Genomic DNA, 26207 nt, shown 5'->3' with positions numbered 1-26207 from the left:
GTTTTAAAAAAGAGAGCAATTACAGTTTCACCAATTCCAAGTTTATTTATATGTAATTTAAGTATGCTACTTTGTGTTATCATTTTTAAAATCCCTATTTATTTGCTACACTCAAGATATTTTAGGGAGGAAGGAGAATTGGTTTTGTTTTTTTATTTTCAAAGAATGCTCACATGTTTAGCCTATTTGTCACGTTCCTATTGTCACAATTGACTAATTGTTACTAAGGCATTCCATTTGACAACTTGTTTTCAGTGGGTGCCACATTACATGCAGCACAGTGTAAAATATAATTCAGATCGTCTAAAACTATGTCTCAGTAAGCATACAATCTAGAAAGGCTTTTTGTTTGGGATCACCGCTTGCTACCCACATCAATAAAGATGTTTATGATTTTATTTTTATTTTTCCAATTGACTACCATCTCATTTCAGAAGAAAAAGAAGAGAACCTGCTGAAGAAAAATGAAAATTGTATGAATATCCACTCATCCATCCCTTTAACTGACCCCAAGAAAATTATGGAGCATACATAATGGAAGTAGAAAGACACAGTTGTGATTTGCTCCACATTAAACATTTCTTTTTAAGCTGTAGCCTTTTTTTCTTGGAAGACCTTGAATCAGCAAGGGGAAGCACATATAGGAGTGACTGCATCCCTGAAGCTTGGTCTAAAGGCCATCCTTGACTTAGCCAAGCAAGGCTTATGGAGCAAATAAATTCAGCCTGGACCTTGGGCTGTTTATTCATCATTTACTAATCCACTCAACACACCTTTACTGAGCATTCACAGTGAGCACTAGGACAACAGTTTCTGCTTCAAAAGAATTTATAGTTCATTTAATCCTGTTCTACCGTGGTAACCCTAGGGTAAATATAATTAGCTGTCTCACTTTGTTTACATACATTGCCTTCACCTTCTAAAGTTACCAATATTGTTACTCCTAAGATATTAAATATATGTAGCCCAGCTCTGCCATTAAAACCTAATCCCAGGACCACCTTCTTAGCCTTCCTTGTGGCTCAGATCTCCAGACCATACACACAGCACCCCAAGCCAAGATTCCTCTTTTACTGCCCGATTTTCTCTCTTTCCCATTCATTCCTTCAGGAAAAGATTCATTCTACAAAGTCAACTCCCACTTTAAAAAGTGAACTCTAGATGAGAATACCAGCTAATGTCGCTCAGTCATGTCCAACTCTTTCTGACCCTGTGGACTGTAGTCTCCTAGGCTCCTCTGTCCATGGGATTTTCCAGGCAATAGTACTAGAGTAGATTGCCATTTCCTTCTCCAGGAATGTTGATCAGTTCTGATCAATACACTTATTCTGTTCTGTACACTTTACCCAAATTAACTCAGTTTCCTCTCACAGGATCCTAAAGATGTAAGCATTCCTAACATTCAACACTTGGAAAATGAGGAAACAGGCACAAAAAAATTGAGTAATTTGCCCAAGGCTATCTACTAAGAGGACTTCCCAGGTTGTGCTAGTGGTAAAGAACCCACTTGCCAATGCAGGAGATGTAAGAGATATGGGTTTGATCCCTTGACGGGGATGATCCCCTGGAGGAGCGCATGGCAACCCACTCCAGTATTCTTGCCTGGGAAATCCTATGGACGGAGGAGCCTGGTGGGCTACAGTCCATGGGGCTGCAAAGAGTTGGAGAGGAATGAGACTTAGCATCCATGCACATCAACTGAGAAGTAAAAAGGCCAGGATACACAGCCAGCCAGGTTACCCTGTATCCTCTGTTCCCTCTATGGCCTCTAACAAGTGGATCATACAGACACTGGTCAGCCAAAGGCCATCTTCTAAATGTGGCTTAACCCCAGAGAATGTGCTGAGGAGAGGACTTCTGAACTGTGCATGCCTGTGTGCCCAGTCTCTTAGTCATGTCTGACTCTTTGCAGCCCCATGGACTGTAGCCCACCAGGCTCCTCTGTCCATGGGATTCCCCAGACAAGAGTACTGGAGGGGGTTGCCATGCCCTCTTCCAGGGGATCTTCCTGACCCAGAGATTGAACCCGCATCTCTTATGTCTCCTGCATTGGCAGGTGTGTTTTTTACCACTGAGTCACTGGAGAAACCCCATTTCTGAGCTGATCATGAGGCAATAGGCAGCCTTCCTCGGGGTGGATGGGAAGGGAGGCAGTTTCAGTAAAAGACCATCAGGCAGTGGTTAGTGTTGGACCTGGAGGCCTTGAGGAAAGAGTCTCCATCCCTAAGAGACGCTTATTTCTTGAGAAGTCAGAAATGCACAGCCTGATAAGCTCCAGTGTCCTGAGATGGCTCACCCTTGTTCTGGTACATGATCCTTCTACTGGGCCTGCCTGAGGGGGGCTTATTCACAGAAGTAACAGGATGAATTCAAGGCCAGATTATGGCCAAACAGCTGTCAAGTTGAGCCAGGGCTCCTGACTCACTCACTCCAGGCAGAGGCCAAGCCCTTCAGAAAAATCTATTCCTTTGTCACATTGTGAGGAAGAGACTGGAGCCAGATGGCTGATTATCAAGGGTTTTGTGAGCTGCAAAACCCTTCAAGTGAGGGATGTGTCATGTCAGACTAGGTCACTAAGGATGAATATGTAAATAAATTAAAATGGTCAGAATGAGCTTTTAGTTTTGACTTTCATGTATGTGCCTCTCCTCCAGAAGCAGTTTAGGATGTGTCAAAAAAAAAAAAAAAATCTTTACTATGAGCTCATACCAAAGAAATGACAGCAGGGCAAGTTGTAAGAACAACTTCTATGTGGATGGACCTAGAGATTATGACACTAAGTGAAGTAAATCAGACAGAGAAAGACAGATATCATATGCTATCAGTTACATGTGGAGTCTAAAAAAGAAGTAATACAAATGAACTTGTTTACAAGACAAACAGAATCACAGACATAGAAACAAACTTATGGTAACCAAAGGGAAAAGGAGGGGAGGGATAAATTAGGAGTTTGAGATTAAGAGACGCAGACTACCATATATAAAATAGGTAGACAACAAGGATTTACTGTATGGCACAGAGAACTACACTTAATGTCTTGTAATAACCTATAATGGAAAAAATCTGAAAAATATGTGTATATATACTTGCTTGCTTCTTGGAAGGAAAGCTATGACCAACCTAGACAATATATTAAAAAGCGAAGACATCACTTTGCTGACAAAGGTCCATATAGCCAAGGCTGTAGTCTTTCCAGTAGTCATGTAAGGATGTGAGAGGTGGACCATAAAGAAGACCGAGCGCCAAAGAACTGATGCTTACAACTGTGGTGCTAGAGAAGACTTGAGAGTCCTTGGACTGCAAGGAGAGCCAACCAGTCCATCCTAAAGGAGATCAGCCCTGGGTGTTCATTGGAAGGCCTGATGTTGAAGCTGAAACTCCACTACTTTGGCTACCTAATGCAAAGAGCTGACTCATTTGAAAAGACCCTGATGCTGGGAAAGATTGAGGGCAGGAGTAGAAGGGGACAACAGAGGATGAGATGGTTGGATGGCATCACCGACACAATGGACATGGGTTTGGGTGGACTCCGGGAGTTGGTGATGGACAAGGAGGCTTGGCGTGCTGCGGTTCATGGGGTCGCAAAGAGTCAGACATGACTGAGCGACTGAACTGAACTGAAGCTCCAAATGGCTACCTGATGCAAAGAGCCGATTCATTGGAAAAGACCCTGATGCTGGGAAAGATTGAAGGCAGGAGAAGAGAGCAACAGAGGATGAGATGGTTGGATGGTATCACCAATTCAATGGACATGAACTTGGGCAAATTCTGGGAGAGAGTGAGGGACAGGAAGGCCTGGCGTGCTGCAGTCCATGGGATCACAAAGAGTCAGACGTGACTTAGCGACTGAATAACAACAGCAACATACATATACAGGTGCTGTATACCTGAAACTAATACAATATGGTAAATCAACTATGCTTCAATTAAAAAAAAAAAATTCCAGAAAGTTAAAAAAAAGAAAAAACAGCTTCCACAGTATTCCTAAGCTTCTGGCATCTCATTCCTTCCAGTGGACTCTGGGGCTAACTGGCTTAGATTCTGGAGGCATAGAGAAAACTTGGTCCCTCCATAGGACAAAGAGTAGCCTTGGGCACCTGAAATGACAAAAATCTATGCCCTGCAGCAATATGGCTAGGATAAAGATGGAGTGTGGAGAAGGAAATGGCAACCCACTCCAGTGTTCTTGCCTGGAGAGTCCCAGGAACAGCGGAGCCTGGTGGGCTGCCGTCTATGGGGTCGCACAGAGTCAGACACAACTGAAGCGACTTAGCAGCAGCAGCAAAGATGGAGTGAATTCAGTTACTGTAAGAACAATGTCATCCTTACCTCTTTTGTAAGGAGAGCTTTAATCTCAAGGCCAGCTGCCCAGTTGACCTTTCATCTCAGGCATGATTCTTTACTACCTGCCCTCCTGTTTTGACTCAATTCTGATGTTTAACCTAGATAAGCTAGGTAGCAGGATCCTAAAGTGTTTCACAAGGAAGTTTGCTTGTTCTTCTCTTTTGCAAATACCGGCTCCATTCCCCATAATTAAAGCAATTTGGTGATTATTTGAAATAGATCTTCCAGGACATCAGAGGTGGCAAGAACCTTTCAGACTTCTCAGATATTGTGTGAGAATGTGCTTTACATTCCAGCGATCAGGACAGAATCCACCAGGTTGCCTAAAGCCACATCTTCTATACTCTCTAGTAGAATGAAGTTTGACCCTCTAATGACTGGACTGAAGGCAGATAGGCAGACTGTAGAGCGGGTAGTGGATGCTGGATCAGACTTACAGGGAGGCTAGGACAGAAGAGCTTCCTGGAAATTCCTTGTGTCTTCCTTCTCTTCGTCCCTCCTTTCTCTCTCCCCACCCCACTTTTACTATCTGTTGTTGTGTAAGAGTAAACGATTTTAAATTCCAGTTTAAAATCCTGGCTTTACCTTTCCTTATTTGCTAGGGTCTTTCTTACATGTGAGAAATGACCCTCACCTCACAGGTTAATTGTGAAGATTATAGGAGAGAATTTTTGGGAAGTTGAGCATAATATCCTGAGTAAACACTCAACACCTAGAGCTGCTCATCACTCACCTGTTCAGATGATGCTCAAAACCCTTTAATTTTGAAGAAAAATCCTCTCAATTAGGAGTAAGAGGTGATAAAAATTTAAGTTATTATACTGAGTTTATACCAGTTTTGGATGAAAGTGGAGCTGTCTTAGAAGAAAAGGCTTTAGACAGTGAATCTAGATACCACACTTTATACTTTTGAAACCAAGTAACTCAGAATGGGACTCAAACCCAGCCAAAACCCAGATTGAGTTTGAACCCATGGTGTTTTAATTGACATCACGCACCTGGTCCCAAGACTTAATGAGGCTCTGCTGCTGCTGCTGCTGCTAAGTCGCTTCAGTCGTGTCCAACTCTGTGCAACCCCATAGATGGCAGCCTATAAGGCTCCCCTGTCCCTGGGATTCTCCAGGCAAGAACACTGGAGTGGGTTGCCATTTCCTTCTCCAATGCATGAAAGTGAAAAGTGAAAGTGAAGTTGCTCAGTCCTGTTCGACTCTTAGTGACCCCATGGACTGCAGCCTCCCAGGCTCCTCCACCCAGGGGATTTTCCAGGCAAGAGTACTGGAGTGGGGTGCCATTGCCTTCTCTGTAATGAGGCTCAGGTTCTTTTTTTTTTTTTTTTAATCCTCTTTTTTTAAATTTATTTTTTTCTGTATGTTCTCTCTTTTTAAAATGTTTTAAATTTTATTTATTTTTTAATTGAAGGACAATTGCTTTACAGAATTTTATTTTCTGTCAAACCTCCACATGAATCAGCCATAGGTATACATATGAAAGTGAAAGTGAAGTTGCTCAGTCGTTTCGGACTCTTTGCGGCCCCATGGACTAGAGCCTACCAGGCTCCTTCATCCATGGGATTCTCCAGGCAAGAATACTGGAGTGGGTTGCCATTTCCTTCTCCAGGAGATCTTCCCAACACAGGGATCGAACCCACGTCTCCCACATTTCAGGCAGACGCTTTACCATCTGAGCCACCAGGGAAGCTCAGGTATGCATATATCCCCTCCCTATCTCGACGCAGAAAGAATTCAGTGAGAGGCAAAGTGATAAGCAAGAAGTGGATGTATTTAGAGAGAAACAGACTCCGCAGACAGAGTGTGGGCCATCTCAGAAGGCAACCGACCCTGAAAGATTGGTTAGTTTTTATGGGCTGGGTAATTTCATAGACTAACAAGCAGGAGGAGTATTCCAACTGTTTGGGGGAAGAGGCGGAGAGTTCCAGGAACTGGGCTACCAGCGACTTCTTGATCTTTGAACTGTCATGGTGCTAGTAGGTGTGTCACTTAGCTTATGCTGATGTATGACAATGAGCATATAAGGAGGTTCAAGGTCCACTGGAGGGTAAATATTCTGCCATCTTGGACCTAGTTGGCTCTAGTCAGTTTTTGTTCTGTCCTATGGCTGTCATTCTTTTAAAGGCTGTGCCCTGCTCCCTTCCTTCCAGTTTCACTTCCAGTTTTACCAAAGTTCTTCCAGTCACTCAGTTGAGGGAATGGGGAAAGAAGTCAGTCAACTGGGTCAGTTCTTTCTAAAGAATTCACTCAGTTGAGGGAATGGGAAGAGCATTGAGTCAGCTGGATTAATTCCATCTAAAGAAATATTTAGGCCAGGGTTTTCTCCTTTGTTTTGTCATCTACATTTTTAAGAGATTATGATAGCATATTAATGTAGCATTTTAAAATGTACTATTATTTTTTAAATGTGTGTTAGCTCATTAATAAATAGGAAATCAGAAAAGAAACAGAAGAAGGAATAAATATTAAGGCAATAAACATTGCCAATATTTATTGAGCTCTTATCCTTGCCAAATACTGTTCTAAGTATTTTTCATGTGTGAATCTGCTCCATCTCACAACATTAGCAACATGACAACATTATGTCAGATACCCTTATGGTTTCTTTCAGCTGTTCAGGCAAGGAAACTGACATGCCCAAAGTCACAAAGTTAATAAATAGTAGATCTGGATTGAAGACCAGGCATTCCTGGCCCAGAGCACACACTGTTACCACACTACCTGTCTGGCCTTTTGTTATAAATAGTGACTAAACAGATGGAATAGTTAGTTATCTCAGGAGTATTTTATTCAACTTAAAAAGGCATCCTTTTGTAACCAACAGCCCTTAGATTTAGGTCTGTACTACATAGTGTGAAAAGAGGAGTTGGTAATTGCCTTGTTTATTCATAATCATTTAATTTTGAAGCTGACAATGATAGGGACCATCTAACCAACTATCTAATTTTACTGATAAATTAAGAGACTTGACTATAATCATACAGTTAATGGCATATCTGGGAATAAATTTTGGGTTTCCTAACTTCCTGTTTTTTAGTTCAGGGCTCTTCTACTCTACTGTATTATTTCATTTTATTTTTGTACACTTTTATCAACCTCTCCCTATTTTTCCCACCCCACAGTCCCTGGCTTCAACTTTCTACTCTCTGTAAATATGAACCTGAATTTCTTCTTCTTTTTTATTTTTTAACTTGTGTTTGTTTAACAAGCATAATGCGTTCAAGGTCCATCCATGTTGTAAATGTCAGGATTTCTTTCTTTCTTATGGCTGGTTAATACATATATCACATATTCTTTATCCATTCACCTATAGATAGACATTTAGGTTGTTTCTATACTGTTATTAATGCTACAGTGAACACGGGATTGCATATATCTCTTCAAGATCTTGTTTTCATTGCCTTTGGATATATGCCCAGAAGTGGAATTGCTGGATCATATGATAGTTCTATTTTTAATTTTTTGAGGAAGCTCCATACTGTTTTCCACAGTGGCTGCATCAATTTATCTTTCCCACCAACTATACTCAGTGGTTCCCTTTTCTCCACATCCTTTCCAACACTTATCTTTTGTGTTTTTGATGACAACCATGTTGATGGATATAAGGTGATGGTTTCAAGTTGCATTTTTATGATGATCAGTGATGGTGAACACCTTTTCATGTATTCAAATACCTTTTGAATATTTATATTTTTGTAAAAACATATTTAGATCTTATGCCCATTTTTAAATTGAATTGTTAGGGGTTTTTTTTGCTATTGAATTGAGTTCCTTATATATTCTGGATATTAACTTTTATCAGATACATGATTGGCAAATATTTTCTCCCATTCTTTAGGTTTCATTTTCATTTTGTTGACAGTTTTATTTGAAAAGAAGAAGTGTTTTACTCTGTACTGATTTTTGCTCCTATTGTGTTTGTTTTGATGTCATATCCAGAAAATCATTGCCAAAACTGATGTCAAGGAACTTACCCTCTATGTTTTTCTTCTAGGAGTCATATGTTTCAGGTGTTAAATTCAAGTATTTAACCATTTTAAGTTGGTTTTTGTGTTGCTGTAAGATAGTAGTCCAGTTTCATTCTTTTGCATGTGGCTGTCTGGTTTTCCCAGCACTAGTTATTGAAGATACTGTCCTTTCCATTGTAAATTCTTGGTTCCTTTCTCAAAAATTAAATGACCATGTATGCATAGGCTTATTTTTTGGGCTTTCTATTTTGTTTCGTTGATCAACGTGTCAGTTTTTAATACCAATATCATACTCTTGATTACTGTGACTTTGTAGCTCAGTTTTAAATAAGCAAATAGGGTACTCCCAGCTTTGTCTTTTCACTTCAAGATTGCTTTGGCTCTTCTGGATCTTTTCTGGTTCCATACAAATTTCAGTATTGTGTATATGTGTGTGTGTGTGTTTAATTTTTGTGGAAAATGGCATTGGAATTTTAATAGGAATTGCATTGAATCTGTAGATTGCTTTCAGAAATATGGACAGCTTAACAATATTAATTCTTCCAATCCATGAGCATGCAATATCTTTCCTTTTGTTGTGTCTTCTTCAGATTCTTTCATTAATCTTTTATTGTTTTCATTGTACAGAGCTTTTACCTCCTTGGGAAATTTATCATAGATATTTTATTATTTTTTATACAATTGCAAATAGGATTGTTTTCTTAATTTCTCTTTCTGATAGTCCCTTATTGGTGTATAGAAATGCAACAGATTTTTATATATTGATTTTGCATCCTGAAACTACTAAATTTATTTATTTGTTCTAATGGTTTTTTGGTGGAGTCTTTAGGGTTTTCTATAAATAATGTCATTTACAATAGAGACAGTTTTACTTCTTTCTTTATGACTTGGATGCTTTCTATATCTTTTTTCCCGCCAGTTTGCTCTGGCTAGGATTTCTAGTATTTTGTTGAATGAAAGTGATGAGAGTGGGCATCCTTGTATTGTTCCTGATCTGAAAAGAAAAGCTTTCAGTTTACCATTGAGTATGATACTAGCTGTGGGCATGACATATATGGCAATTATTATATTGGGGTACATTCCTTTGTTGATATTCTGCTGCTGCGGCTGCTAAGTTGCTTCAGTCGTGTCTGACTCTGTGCAACCCCACAGATGGCAGCGCACCTGGCTGCTCTGTCCGTGGGATTCTCCAGGCAAGAATACTGGAATGGGTTGCCATTTCCTTCTCCATTGTTGATATTCTACTATATTCTAAAAACTAACAACGGTGAAATCTCACTATGTGTTGTGTAAGCCATTGATTTATGTTTTCTTATTTAATCATCCCCCAAATTCTAATAGTTTTGCATTCATTTATAGATGAGAAAACTTATATGACCAAGGTATATATGACCCTGGAGCCTCCCTGGTGGCTCAGATGGTAATGAATCTGCCTGCAATACAGGAGACCCAGGTCCAATCCCTGAGTCAGGAAGATCCCCTGGAGAAGAGAATGGCAATCTACTCCAATATTCTTGCCTGGAGAATTCCACAGATAGAGGAGCCTGGCAGGTGACAGTCCATGGGGTCACAAAGAGTTGAACACAACTGAGTGACTAACACTCATATATAACCCAAACCCATGCTATTAACCTTTACTTTAATAGCATTATACATTTATTAGTTAATTTAAATAACTTGATGCCTGAATTACTTTTGTTTAGTTTTGCTTCAGGTTATTTGATGTAGCTTCTCTTCAATTCACTGGATAGTATCACATCTCTCTATAATACTAAGTTGAAAACGTTGGTATTCTATGCTGCCTGAGGATCTTTCTTATTTGTATAAGAAAAAGGAATGAAGTAAAATGTTCCACAGGTCAAAAACTTTTTCTTATAAGTGAAAATCCTTTTGAAAAGTACTGGAATCTATTTTTAGTTTCATGATACATGTCAAGAGCCTTTGTTATTTAGAAAGCAAATGTTAGGAGTGGAGATGAACATCTTCTATGTGCAATAAAATCCAGCCCATTTCAGTGTGTTTTTCAAACACATGACTCTGGCCACTTTTCTGGAGGAAGAGGGAAATCTTTCAGTGTGTTCTGGTTTCTGTATGAAGAGAAATAAAATACCAGCGAGAATAAAAAGCAGTGTGAAAGTTTGGTAACTTTCAGGAATAATGCAGGCTTATTTGTTTTTTACTTTTGGTTTTGTATGTTGCTGTTGTTGCTCTTGTTGTTTTATATTTTCTCCACTTCCACTTCCCAGTTCAATTCACTGACCATCAAAGTGTCTATGATGTCGAGTATCAAAAAGTGCTTTCCATACACAACCCAGGAGAAAGGAATAGATTTATAGACTGATATTTTGAGGGTTAGTTAATGTTAAATTAAAATTAAATCACTGCTAATTACTCAGTGATTAAAAAATAATGAAATCATTATATATGAAAGTAATCATTTATATTAACAAATGAATTTCAAAGTGCAAATAATCTGAATAACTGAAACTCTAAAGAGGAGATGCAGAAGGAGCAAAACTAACTGAACATTTAGGCTAACTTGACATTGATAATTCCCTATTATTACTTGTGAAAAAACCATACCCAAAAAAATCAACAGTCACTTATTTTCAGAAGTCCATAGGTACTAGGTGTTCTCTGGGCCAGTTACACTTGTTTGACTAAAGCCCATGTTGATTTAATATTCATGACATTTCATGCTCTGAGTAGTTTCACTGCCCGCAAATTTAGGATAATGTATTAAATAAATTACATATTATAAAATACTTTAAGCCTTATTGCAAATCACCCATTATCCTCAAGTCAACATGCACTACATATCTTCACATCCGTTGTATAAACTGTTAATTTTTCAAAGGACTTGAGACAAATTTAAGTACATTTGGAAAAAAAGAAAAATTTTTGCCAGTCCATTTTGAACATGTACCTCTTAGAAATTAGGAACATCCTTCTATTGGTTAACTGAAAACAAACAAACTACAACAACAGCAAAACACCTGTGTGAGTCACACAACCAAATTCTGTGATGTGTGATTCAACTCTGTGACCACCAGCCTGGATTTATGATTGTTTCCTTAACATGTAGACAGCTTTTTAAACACCTAAGGAATAATTTGAATTTAAAACTACATTCTCCTTTTATAATGGCTATTAATGCAATTCCTGAGCATAACATATTTGCTTAATTTTAAGATTTGAAGATCTCCCCAGAAGAACTATAATCTGCCCTCTTAAACTTCAGAAATGGCTCTTTAAGTCTGAAGGAGACTTTATAAGCCTATTGGTCTATCCCCATAACAAATTGTGGAAGATTTTTCAAAAAGGCTGCAATAGTACCCCCCAATCAGCATGCCCTACTGCAGTGTGCCCCTCCTCTTGTGTCTATGCCGGTTTATGATTTACTGGTAACCAATCGAACACAGCAAAAGTGTTGCATGTGACTTTCATGGTTGTCGAAAAGCCAGTGCAGCTTTCACCTTGAACACTAGAAAGCTTACCTTTGGAACCTCCAGTTGCCATACAAAATTTTCAGCTATTGTGAGATAGAAGCCCTAGCAATGTGAAGAGACCACAGGCAGGTGCTCCAGTCTACTGCCCAGTTGAGATGCCAGTCAATAGCCAGCATTAACAACCATACATGTGAGATCCACAATGTCCAGTGAGTATAAACTACATATAAAATTTTAAGTTTTCTATTAGTTGCATTTTAAAAATTAAAAAGAAACAAGCGACACTCATATAGTTAATATATTTTATTTCACCCAGTATCCAAATATTATTTCTATATGTAATCAAGATACACCTTATTAATGACAGTTTTAGTTCTTTATATTCATACTAAGTCTTCGGAATAGTGTGTGTATGTATTCAGTGTGTGTGTGTGTGTGTGTGCATGTTTTACTTAGAACACAATTCATTTCAGACTAGATATATTTCAAGTAGTTGATACCCACATGGGGCGAGTGCCTCCTATACTGGACAGCACAGTTCTAGATGACTCCAGCCTTCATTTGTCCTGTTTGCCCCACCTTCTCCCCACAGCTGTGGAGTCTTCCCAGCTGAGCACTAGACAATGTGGAGGCTTCTCCATAGGCCTGATTCACGTAATATATATTTCAAGCATCTCACTTTGGGGGTAATATGGAAACACTGATAGTGAAGCATAGGTACCATTAGAAATGTAGGTTATGAAAATAGATGGTTTTTTGCCCTCAGTTCAAGCTTAATTATTTTAGAGAAAGGTAAAACCATAGAATCTTAGAGGCCTGGAAAAATCACTTAAAGAGCATTTATTTCAACCTCCTACCCAGTGCCAAAATCATGATTGTATCATCCACAGTGATAGGTCTACTCAGTTTTGCTTGATTATTTACAAGTTACACCTCACAAGGAAATGTACTGAATTTCTGAGCAACTTTAAGTTTTAAAAACTTTTTCTTTACTATATTCATTGATTAGCTCTAGTAATTTTCTGGTATACTAAAGTTGCAGGATATGAAATCAACACACAGAAATCCCTTGCATTCCTATACACCAATAATGAGAAAATAGAAAAATTAAGGAAACAGTCCTATTCACCATTGCAACGAAAAGAATAAAACACTTAGGAGTATATCTACCTAAAGAAACTAAAGACCTATATATAGAAAACTATAAAACACTGGTGAAAGAAATCAAAGAGGACACTAATAGATGGAGAAATATACCATGTTCATGGATCAGAAGAATCAATATAGTGAAAATGAGTATACTACCCAAACCAATCTATAGATTCAATGCAATCCCTATCAAGCTACCAACGGTATTTTTCAGAGACCTAGAACAAATAATTTCACAATTTGTATGGAAATACAAAAAACCTTGAATAGCCAAAGCAATCTTGAGAAAAAAGAATGGAACTGGAGGAATCAACCTTCCTGACTTCAGGCTCTACTACAAAGCCACAGTCATCAAGACAGTATGGTACTGGCACAAAGACAGAAATATAGATCAGTGGAACAAAATAGAAAGCCCAGAGATAAACCCACACACCTATGGACACCTTATCTTTGACAAAGGAGGCAAGAATATACAATGGAGAAAAGACAATCTCTTTAACAAGTGGTGCTGGGAAAACTGGTCAACCACTTGTAAAAGAATGAAACTGGAACACTTTCTAACACCACACACAAAAATAAACTCAAAATGGATTAAAGATCTAAACATAAGACCAGAAACTATAAAACTCTTAGAGGAGAACATAGGCAAAACACTCTCCGACATAAATCACAGTGGGATCCTCTATGACCCACCTCCCAGAATATTGGAAGTAAAAGCAAAAATAAACAAATGGGATCTAATTAAAATTAAAAGCTTATGCACAACAAAAGAGACTATAAGCAAGGTGAAAAGGCAGCCTTCAGAATGGGAGAAAATAATAGCAAATGAAGCAACTGACAAACAACTAATCTCAAAAATATACAAGCAACTCCTACAGCTCAATTCCAGAAAAATAAAGGACCCAATTAAAAAATGGGCCAAAGAACTAAATAGACATGTTTCCAAAGAAGACATACAGATGGCTAACAAACACATGAAAAGATGCTCAACATCACTCATTATCAGAGAAATGTAAATCAAAACCACAATGAAGTACCATTTCACACCAGTCAGAATGGCTGCAATCCAAAAGTCTACAAGCAATAAATGCTGGAGAGGATGTGGAGAAAAGGGAACCCTCTTACACTGTTGGTGGGAATGCAAACTAGTACAGCCACTATGGAGAACAGTGTGGAGATTCCTTAAAAAACTGGAAACAGAACTGCCATATGACCCAGCAACCCCACTGCTGGGCATACACACCGAGGAAACCAGAATTGAAAGAGACACGTGTACCCCAATGTCCATCGCAGCTCTGTTTATAATAGCCAGGACATGGAAGCAACCTAGATGTCCATCAGCAGATGAATGGATAAGAAAGCCATGGTACATATACACAATGGAGTATTACTCAGCCATTAAAAAGAATACATTTGAATCAGTTCTAATGAAGTGGATGAAACTGGAACCTATTATACAGAGTGAAGTAAGCCAGAAAGAAAAACACCAATACAGTATACTAACACATATATATGGAATTTAGAAAGATGGTAATGATAACCCTGTATGAGAGACAGCAAAAGAGACGCAGATGTATAGAACAGTCTTTTGGACTCTGTGGGAGAGGGAGTGGGGAGATGACTTGGGAGAATGGCATTGAAACATGTATAATATATAAGAAATGAATCACCAGTCCAGGTTTGATGCAGGATACAGGATGCTTGGGGCTGGTGCACTGGGATGACCAAGAGGGATGGTATGGGGAGGGAGGTGGGAGGGGGGTTCAGGATTGGGAACACGTGTACACCCGTGGTGGATTCATGTTGATGTATGGCAAAACCAATACAATATTGTAAAGTAATTAGCCTCTAATTAAAATAAATAAATTAAAAAATATTTTTTAATTTTTTTAATATCAAATTGAAAAAATGACCTCAATAATTTCTCTTCAGCAGTTCTATTCTGGCCTCTAGAGCAACATAGCTAATCCCTCTGATGTAGCAGCCACTTAGAGCTTTGGAGACAGTTTTTTGAATTTGCACTTTCCCTTCCATTATCACTCCACCATCACCACCAATATTCCTTTTTCCAGGCAGAACATCTCAAATTCAACTACTCTTTGTAAGGTAGAGTTTTCAGAATTTTAACTACTAGAACAAATTGCTGGCAGTTCTCTATTTTATGACTCTTTATACATCTCAAACCTTACCATACAATACTCAGAAACAAATGTGTGTTCCGGATATGGCCTGACCAATACAGTTCAAAAGGTTTGTTAGTCTTTCCTGTATGATGTATTTCCATGAAGGCAAGTTAAAATTGCTACTCACCAAAGATATTTTGATGGAGACAAGACTTCCTCTATCTGAACACGCATAGTCCCTTAGCTGCAAAAGCACTTTAATACATCCTAAGAGGAGCCCAAAACTTAAAATAAGAAGTCCTGATCTTGAGTTCAGTCAGCAAATGACTAGATGTATGACTTTGGGCAAGTTGTTTGTTTGTACTGTCTGTATCACGGTTATACTGTCTTATTCATTAAAAAGTGATAATATATGGACATGGTATCTTGAGGTAGGCATTAAATGGAATAAGTATGTGTAAATGATTGCAGTCTGTAAAAATCTGTACAAACATAAGGCCCTTTTATTATTAATATCAACCTAAGAATAGGACTTGATGCTTGTTTCCATTAAACTTCATCTTCCTAGTTTTGGCTCACCATCACTGCTCTTAAACAACTTTCTTTAAAACATTATTCAATCTGGTTTAGTAATTCAATAACATTTACAAAGCATTTGCTCTGTGTAAGACTTAGCATTATCAGTTCTCTTCGATGCCTTCGAAATTCTATGAAGTTTTCAAAATCCCTAGGTCATCCATCAGCTGACCACAGGCGTGTCAGAGTCTTTTATCCAAAAAGAATGATTTGATTTAAGACTTTTAAGATTTAAGACTTAAGATTCTGTTCTTTGCACCTGCTGATCCGGAACCCTGGGTCAGGCTGCCTAGAACTGTGACATTAGGGACAGGTAGACCCAGCTTCACTTTGGGAGCTGTTTCGAGGCCACCTACATAGTTTCCTGCTTCCTTCCAAAGATCCAGAAGTCAGAGTGAGCCAAAAACACCTGGTGTAATAGAAGAGCCTTTTTAATTAGTGGAGATAATAGGCCAAGAGACTCTGGGACTCAGACTGGTGCAGGACAGTAAGCAACTAGGCGTCAAGAACTTAATCATGGAGCTCCACTCCTTTGCAAGGTTTATAGTGGCACCAGACAAGGAGCAAGCTGTAACATTTGGACTTATGCCAGCCCACAGTATACCCCCACAGAGAAAATGACCAAGAGAGAAGCACATTTTTCATTCTCTTCTTTCTGCTTCATTTGTTTTATATCTCATACAATAACATTTATATAAAGTAAAGCAACTTTAAATTCACTTAAGTGGTGTGGCAGAGAATGGCAAGGTATTCTTCAGCTATGGTATGATGTAGATAGATTACTGATTTCCCCTTGTCAGTATATCATGGATACTTGGAGGGACTCATGGGTTAGCCAGGGTGACACACTCATTTTACAGGAGAGAAACTGGCCTGCACTGGGTTGTCTGAGGCTCAGCAAATTAGCAGCAGCACAGATTACAATTTCCACCCTAATGAATTTCATCTCTGCCCCACTGATTAAGCAGTTAAATAGTTAAGCAACTGAGATGCTCACACACACATACATACACACACACACACATTCATGCATACACATATTAAGTTGGAGTGACCTTCACTTTTAATCTGATTCATAGCAGTTTCTCTTTCATAAATGGGAACTGGATGAACCAGTTTTGTACTTCTGGGTTTTTGGTTGGTTTTTTTGGTTTGTTTTTTTAAAAAGCTGCAATGAAAGGACTGAAATTATTTAATGAATCCACTGTCATTTGGGCTTCCCTGGTGGTTCACACAGTAAAGAACCTGCCTGTAGTGCAAGAGACCTGGGTTCAATCCCTGGGTCAGGAAGATCCCCTGGAGAAGGGAATGACAACCCACTCCAGTACTCTTGTCTGAAGAATTCCATGGACAGAGGAGACTGGCGGGCTACAGTCCATGGGATCCCAAAGACTCAGACACAACTGAAGCAACTAACACTTTCACTTTTCACTCACAGTCATTATGCAGACCCAGTCTTAGTTCAGGGAGTATCCTAAAACCCCATCAACATCTGCAGAAGTATGGGGTCTTGCATGAGTCTTTTCTAAATGTGGACTTGAAAACAGAGTCAACAAAGAAGAACACGACTTAGTCATGGAAGTTTGTACCGAAGAGGTGGATCTTAAAGGGGGTAGGAGTAATGCTTTGTTCTAAAGAAATGAAGGTTCCAGAGGAAATAAACAGAACCTAAAAATATAGAAGAGGAAGCAGTCAAGTGGTGTGAGGGAGTAGCAGGCAAATAGACATGCCTGGAGTAAGGGGTGTGGATGTATGGAAAACTAGTAGAATAGGAGGTATTAAAAAAGTGCAATGTCTTGACACTGTCTGAATACAGTAATATGAACAAGCCATTCTGCTGCTTGTTGCACAAGCCAATAATTTCAGGGTGGAAGCAACTGGGGGGGGGCACTTTATAGTATCTTGGGAGGCAGGTTTCAAAGTTAAATGCACATCTCCCAAATATGGAGTTGATTAGGACTAATGAACAACTGACCAGTTCTGTTGCACAAAATGAGAGGGTGAAAGTATTCATACTTTACTGGTTTTCATCCAAATCATTTTGAAAATCAAAGCAAGTACTTAATTTGAATTACCTCGTCAGGAACGATATTTGCTGTGCATTTATTAGCGTTTCACAGTCTAGCAAGGACATGCACAGATCTGTTTGAATTGACTCTCTCGACAACACTGAGTTAAGCTGTTATTACTCACATCTCACAGATGGAGGAAGCTGAGTCTTGAGAAGTTCAGTGAATTGCCTGAGGCCACTCAGCCTGTAGGTTGGTGCTGGAACTCAAACCTCTCTTCCGAATCCAGGTCAAGGTCTCTTTCCACTGAACCATTGCAAGGAATAATAATATGCATCTCTGTGGGTCCATCACCTATGGAATAGTCTTTCTGTCAAGAGAGATCGCTGTTTAGGTGTTAGAGATCTTCCCTGACCACTTTACAGAGTGAAGCATTAGACCAGAACCTTCTCTGGAGGACAATTTTTTTTTGGGGGGGCTACACTGTGCAACATGTGGGATCTTAGTTCTCCAACCAGGGATTGAACCCTTGTCACCTGTATTGAAGGCATGGAGTCTTAACCACTGAACCACCAGGGAAGTCCCTGTGAAGGACAATTTTTAATGTTCTTAACTGTCTGACTTTCTTGTGGGGGAATGTCAACCATAAACATCAAGACAATGGCTCATGTGATTGCAGTTTCTGTACATGAAAATTTGGAATTTCTATGATTCTCTAAGTGGATTGAAAATGGAAACTTGAAGCATTGGTTTAATGAGACACACAGAGATTTTCACCTTCATATTTTCTGGTGAAGATGAGTTACGGAGGCAGCAAAATGTTTGTATTTATTTTTTAATTGGCTTTGCTAGAATAATTAACCCCATATTTGCATTTAATCGCTAGAAATTATTCTGTTGCCTATATTTTTTTGGTTTTATATTTTCTGAGGCAGACATCTTATTAAAATATTCACTGCTACTTTATATTCAAAGAATCAGAACTGAGTATACAGAAACCTTAGCAGGAAAAGAAAATGGCTATTTTTTCACTCCTTTTAAAGCACCAATAAATTTTATGATTGGCAGTGTAAGGAAAAGTCTGTTAATGATGACGCTAACAGACTTGGAATATTGCCATTTTGATTGACACCACTACTAGACAGACGTAAGTAGTATTTAGTCAGTGCCAGAAATTTCAATTCTCAGGTTGAATTTGCAAATAAAAATCCAAAAAGTCTGTTTAGTTTCATTTTCTTAATTCTCAGGCTGATATTTAAAAAACGTTGAAAGACAAATCAGATAGCTTCACTTAGAGAAATATGAGGCCCCAAGGACAAAACTTTGACACATACATAGTTTAGCTATTTAAGGTCTATAACATCCTGCATTTGGAGAGCGTATTTTAATTTACAAATATCACTTTGATACTTGCAGCAACCTTAAGGGGTTTGCAGACAGCACATGCTAGTAGTCCCAGTTTAAAGCTGAGAGAGATGAAGGTCAGAGGGTCTGAACAATTTGCCAAAAGACAGACAGCTAATTAGAAGGAGATACGAGTCTCTGAAATCCTACTCTGTGTTATTTCTACTATTTGGGGTGAGCCATTTTAAAGTTGCTCTTTCCAGAACATTTTTGTCCAGTCCAAAGGGCAGATTTGTATGGTCTCTCAAGTGTGCTTCCTACAGTGAATATTAGTTTGCCGGTGGTTTTGTTATTGAGGTGCTGGGGGAAATGGAGTAGAAAAAAATAGTTTGAATTTTGTATAGTTGCTAATTAGTTTGGGAATATTGGGCAACTATGTAACTTAATAAACTTATAAAGCAGTAATTCAGTTAATTGTTCATGATAATTTTTTAAACTAAGAACAATTTCCGTAAGAAAAGACTGGATGTTTACCTACCATATGTGAGCTGGGTTTTGTGCTATGCTATGCTTAGTCACCCAGTTGTGTCCGACTCCTTGTGACCCCATGGACTGTAGCCTGGTCCGTGGGGATTCTCCAGGCAAGAATACTGGAGTGGGTAGCCTATCCCTTCCCTAGGGATAGGCTAGCAATTCTCCAGGAGAACTTACTGACCCAGGAATTGAACTGGGGTCTCCTGAATTACAGGCAGATTCTTTACCAGCTGAGCTACCCAGGAAGCACCCCCATGCTGGGTTTTAGCTATGCAATAATAGAAAGAAGAGTGTTTTCATGAAGGTTCAACCCCAAGCAGATTTGACAACCCTTTTCTGACCCACCCATTCCCGACCATGCCCAGCTATCCATCCTTGAGTATCAATAGGTCTATATTACTTTAGAAAATATCAGAGAAACAATTAGTTTGTCACTTTTAAATAGAGTCGATCTGAAATGTGACTGTGAAGGAATATAAGCACGTCTTTTGTGGCCAAACTTCACTATCAAAGCAGTTAAAGGTATGCTGCTGCCGCTGCTGCTAAGTCGCTTCAGTCGTGTCCAACTCTGTGCGACCCCATAGACAGCAGCCCAACAGGCTCCTCCATCCCTAGGATTCTCCAGGCAAGAATACTGGAGTGGGTTGCCATTTCCTTCTCCAATGCATGAAAGTGAAAAGTGAAAGTGAAGTCGCTCAATCGTGTCCAACTCTTAGCGACCCCATGGACTGCAGCCTACCAGGCTCCTCCATCTATGGGATTTTCCAGGCAAGAGTACTGGAGTGGGGTGCCATTGCCTTCTCTGAAAGGTATGCTAGAAAATTCCAAAACTTACACACCTATCTGGTTTTTAAAAAATAAGAGTAAAGGAAGATACCTCATCCCTGCCATCAGCAAGCTGTGTTACCAAATGAAATACTTCATCCAGATACCCTCTTGGCCCTCTGATCTTTCTGAAGACAGCTTATTTATTTTTATATCCAAGATCCTACATCCTTCTGGACTCTATCTCTGATTTATTTTTTTAAAAAAATTTCAGTGACAATCAGAAGGGAAAGTCAATAACTCAAACTTAATGGAATTGAGAAGGGGAATGTGGCAACAGTTGCAGCCTAGAAAATTGTCCTCATTCAGTCAGGAAGCAGAGAGCTCTTGACCTAAAGGGGCTGCTTGCTCCTAATAAGGTGAGAGAGATGCTGTTGTGCTACTTTGCTTGTGACTCTGCTGGAGCCATGCCTTAGTCCAGCTGCCATCTCCGCCTGCAGAGAGCAGCTTAAATGAAGCACTCTGGCCCATGAGGAGAGGCAGAGGAGCCATCCCTCTTTAATCAATTATTTAGTTGTGTCATGCTCCCAGGCCATCAGGATCCACATACTCTCCACTCTCTTAATGCCAGAAAGATATCTTTATTCACAAACAGCATGTTCCAGGAAGCTGTACACACCTGCCATCAATAAAAGCACCACTCAGTACCTTGGAAGCTGGTGACTCAATGGTGTTTGTTCTGTTTCTTTCATTGTCATTTATGGAGGACCATTGTACAAAGAAAATTAAAGCCTGGAAAAGCAAGACGGTTCTGCCAATACTGCATTGATAAAATAGCACTACTTATTCCTATTTGTTTCCCAGTTCACCGAGAGTTCTTAACTGTTTTGTCTCAATGGAAACTCTGATTTGATGTTTCAGGGGGACAAAGTGTACCTCATGGCCAGAGCAGGCAGAACAGTGCTTAGGGTTAAAACCAAGCACTTTGGAGTAGAACACCTGTGTCTGAACCATCCCACTCCATAACTTTACTAACCATGTAATCTTAGGCAAGTTCCCTAACTTCTGTTTCTCAAATGTCCTGTCTATAAATAGGGATGATGATAGTATCTACTTAATAGGTGTTGTATGAGGAGTGTGTAGATTACTACACTATAAGCTCTTAAAATAGTACATGGGAAGTGCCCAAAGAGACTTGTTGCTGTCATAAGTTCAGGTGCCCAGCCATCCCAGTGATAAGATATTCTTCTTCAGAGAGGGAACGTCTCTGTGTATCCACATTGCCTCTCATAATGACGCCACAGAGGTTATAAATCAAAGGTCACCTCTGCTCCTCATTCAGAGTGTAGGCAGCCCAGGGAGCTAAGTAGAGCTCTATTAGGGAAGGGAAAACACTCAGATTTCAGTTCATGTTTGCTGCAAACTTGCTGTGAACTCAGGCAGGTTACTTTAAATTTTTTTCCAGCTTCTCAAACTGTAAAAGTAGGTGAATTTTTCCAAGCCCATCCAAATAATTATTTGACCTTTGGGAGGTAAAGGGAAAACCTGAATCTTTGGGAAGACTGGAAATTTATTCTGTGATCACTTGTATCCCACATACATTTGAGGCTGCTGGCTGGAAAGTAAAAGTGAAGTCGCTCAGTTGTGTCCAACTCTTTGGGACCCCGTGGACTGTAGCCTGCCAGGCTCCTCCATCCATGGGATTTTCCAGGTAAGAATACTGGAGTGAGTTGCCATTTCCTTCTCCACAGGATCTTCCCAACCCAGGGATTGAACCCAGGTCTCCTGTATTGCAGGCAGACACTTTAACCTCTGAGCCACCAGGAAAGATGGTCTTATATAGGACAGACAGGATTGGTGCCCTCTGGGACTTTACATTCATGGAGAAGAGACTCCATCATTCAAGAATAAGCTGACAGATAAACAAGAAAATCTCAGGCTAATAAATGCTATCAGCCAGGAGATTAACACAGGGTGGAAGGATTAGGAGATAGGGTTACTTTAGTTCAGGGTTAGTCAGGAAAGTTGTCTTCCAGATATAGTTTAAGTTGAGAGCTGAAGGGCAAGAAGTCAGCCCTGTGAAGAGTAGGCCAGGAGCATTCCTAGCAGAGGGATATGATGATCCGTGCCATGTGTTCAGTCATGTCTGACTCTTTGCGACCCCGTGGACTATAACCCCCCAGGCTCCTCTGCCCATGGGTTTTTCCAGGCAAGAGTACTGGCGTGGTTTGCCATTCCCTTCTTTAAGGGATCTTAGCAGAAGGAACAGTGATTCAAGTCCTAAGGTAGGAGCTAGTCTGGAATATTTGGAAATAAGAGGAAGACAAAGAACATGGGAAAGAGTGGAAAGAGATGAGGCCCAGAGGCAGGGACCCTCCTGTAATGCTCGTAGCCCTGAGTAGGAGTTAAGTTTGTATTCTAAATGTGATGGGAACCACTGGATAGTTTTAAACAAGGAATATTAATGAATTAACCTGATGCATGGTTTATAGAATCTATTTTAAAATGAGGACTGGCACTAGAAACCTCACTGAAGGAGGCAGTTATTATTCTCTGACAATAGGGATGAATGATAGTTGAGTGGTTCTGAGTTCTTGTCTCAATTTAGTGCTCAATCAAGAGGGCATTTAGGCAAGTCATAGAATTTATAATTGCTTCCTTTAACAATAGTAAAAATAATCAAAATATTTTCCCACCCTAAATTTGGAGATGTGACAAGCAGAACTGAAATTACAGCTGTGAAAACCCTTTGGGTTGCTTTAAGGATAATGTGTCTTACACATTTCCTATTCAATGTTTTAAAATGTTCCATATTCCTATGGGAAATAGTGGGATGGGGGGACAGGAGGCAAGGAAGGGACAGAGAGTGGATATGTGCAGTAGCACATCATTAAAAATAATAGTCTTAGGAGCTAGACCACCAAGTCAGTATCTGCCATCCGGAGAAAGTTTTTTAATCCCTCTGTGTGACACAGGAATAATAGCAGTGATAATATGTAACCAACAGAGTTCTTGTAATTATTAAGTTAAATAATGCTCATATTAAGTGCTTAGAACAGCACCTTGTACTCATTAAGTAACCAGTTAATAACCACTGCCTCTCTGGACTTTCCATCCTTCCCACCCCATTCCTATATGGGGGACCCCCACTCCTAGCACTGTATTTATGGATGCCATCATCCACTGTGTTAGCTGAGGACAGTTTTCTCCCTTTCTCCTCTCTGACATGCCAGTGTAACCTAATCTGGACCAATCAGAGTCAACCCGGGACAAAGATGATGGGGTTACTAGATCTTATTTGTGTTCAGGCAGCTGTTGCTGAATAAGAGATTTTGAACTCTCCCGCATCATTACCACCCCAACTCCTGCCTCCATGGGCTTATTTCCTGTCTATATTTTTCAAGTTTAGTCCTCCAGCCTCCAGTGGACACTGTGAACCTGTAATAACCCACCAATTCATTCCCCTTGGCTTTAGATAGCCAGGGTTAATATTATTTAATTGCAGATAAGCCATTCCTAATGGGCTTCCCTGGTAACTCAGCTGGTAAAAAGAATCCACCTGCCATGTGGGAGACCTGGTTTGATTCCTAGGTTTGGAAGATGCCTTGGAGAAGGGAACAGCTACCCCCTCCAGTATTCTGGCATGGAGAATTCCATGGACTGTATAGGCCTTGGGGTTGCAAAGAGTCGAACACAACTGAGCAACTTTTACTTTCATTCCTAATGAGTACAGGCTAGAACCTTCCTCTGGCTCTTCCACCAGACCCTTCCTCTTGTCCCCTGGATTACATCTCCTGACATGGTTGGGTTGACGGATGACAGCTAATGAGACTACCGAGCTGCCCAGAAGGCTATGGAGTAGAAAGTCTTCTTTCACTGAGGACACTTTCACTAAATCCCTACTCCTCCAAGAAGCAGAAAGACAGATCTCCACTGCCCCTCCCATACCCCTACCACAAATAGTTAGTTGTCAAGGAAAGCAAGGACCACACTTTGGTTTGCATCAGCATTATTAGAGTTAGAGAGCGTGCATGCTCAGTCATGTCCAACTCTTTTACAACCTTTTGGACTGTGGCCTGCCTGGTTCCTCTATCCATGGTATTCTCCAGGCAAGAATACCAGAGTGGGTTGCCGTTTCCTCCTCCAAGGGATCTTCCCAACCCAGGAATTTGAACCTGCATCTCCTGCATTGGCAGGCAGATTCTTTACCACTGCCCCATCTGGGAAGCCCCAATTACACACATGTTTCTCCTCTGGATCATTGGCATCCCCAAAGCAGAAGTTACACATTACTATTGAATTATTAACATTTAATATGCATTTACTTTATTAGCATAATTACCTTTAAGAATTACAACTTTGTAGATAATACCCAAAGTTCCCTTTGACGATTACCTTTAATCCTGGTCTGTTTCACTCCCTGAAGTTAATCAGAGTCATGAGGTTGGTGGAGGGCCATGAGAGAGGGGTACCAGACTGTCACCAAATGACCCATCTCCAGTGTGAACAGCACTCCTGCCACCATACAGGAGGACCCACTATGGAGAATATTTTTTCAGAGCTGTTTGTATGCATCTGATGATTAGGAGGAAAATATAAAGTATCTTGTGTGTTTACATAGCATTTCCTACTGGATATATCACTTTGTAGAGTTGGTTATTCTCTAGCATCAGAGGCCCTAGATGTCTTTCCACGTGTAAATCTACTTCAGTCTTTACAAATTTGGGATGGTTTTCCACTGTGTCAATATCACATAGTTTATTTTGCCAGTCTTCAATTGATAGGCATTTGGCTCACTTCTGAATTCTCACTATTATACACAACACTTCAGTGGACACTTTGGCCCATGTCCTCTTGGGTTCAAGGATACTTTCTAAGCTGGAGAAGGTACGCATCATGGGCTTTCTCATCTATGCTGTGGCCCCACCGCATGCACAAAATCTGGCTTGCAGGAAGCCCTTCATAGATATTTTTTTAGACTGGTTTGACTGATCCCAGCTCATGTCACCCCTTCTTAGCTCCTGCTCCCCCAAACGAGAATCCAGTCCAGAGGCGCAGTGGTCTGAGACCCGCACTGCCTGTGCTGAGAGCAGAGGTACATTATCAATTCTAGAGAAATCAGGGCAGTCTTCCTACTAGAGGACATGATCAGGTCCAATATTAATCATAGCTTTTAGAATACGCTATTGAGACAGGCAGAAAACAAAATTTAAATTAGCCTCAAATAGGTATGATTTCCATAGAAGCAATTAGAGCCATTTCTTTTTACAGCAACTGAATGTATCAACATCTCCTTTTCTGCTGCCCAAATGCCTCCTGTTTGCAGATGAGAAAATTACTGTTGTCTCCATCATGAGCACTAAATTATATTTATGTAATTCCCATCTGCTCTACCACTTCCATACTCTTCATGTGACTTCATTCACTCCCAGCAGAGGCATGTTAATAGCAAATGCTGAATGATGAATTATTTCTCACGGGAAAGATAGTTAATTTCACTGACTCCCATGTGTCACAATTCAATGCATCACCCTGTATGGGGAAGCAGACCTGTGGAGAGGAAACCACAAAAGAGACAAATCAATGCAAAAGCTCTGTGATCCAAAGCTAAGGTCATTTTTAATGGAATAAAAAGGCACTCCAGGGCTTTAGTTATTATACCACAATCACATGCCACTGTGCTCTCAACTGTAATTAAGCACAATCATACACATCCTACTTTAAGTGGCATTGAAAGCTGAGGGAGGGATAAAAAATATTTGTCAAGTAAGTACTGAGATTTTTTTTTAAAAAAATACAATAAATGTAACATTGATGAAAAAATCCATTTTATATTTTCCCTTACAATTTCTAATTTTACTTTGCTTGTCCCTACCTCTGCTAGTCACCAGATACAAAACATTCCACTAAATGGCATTGCTATTAATAAGCTTTTTGC

Source organism: Bubalus bubalis, chromosome 10, assembly GCF_019923935.1.
Source record: "Bubalus bubalis isolate 160015118507 breed Murrah chromosome 10, NDDB_SH_1, whole genome shotgun sequence".
Lineage (NCBI taxonomy): Eukaryota > Metazoa > Chordata > Mammalia > Artiodactyla > Bovidae > Bubalus > Bubalus bubalis.
Note: the sequence above shows the minus strand (reverse complement) of the source record.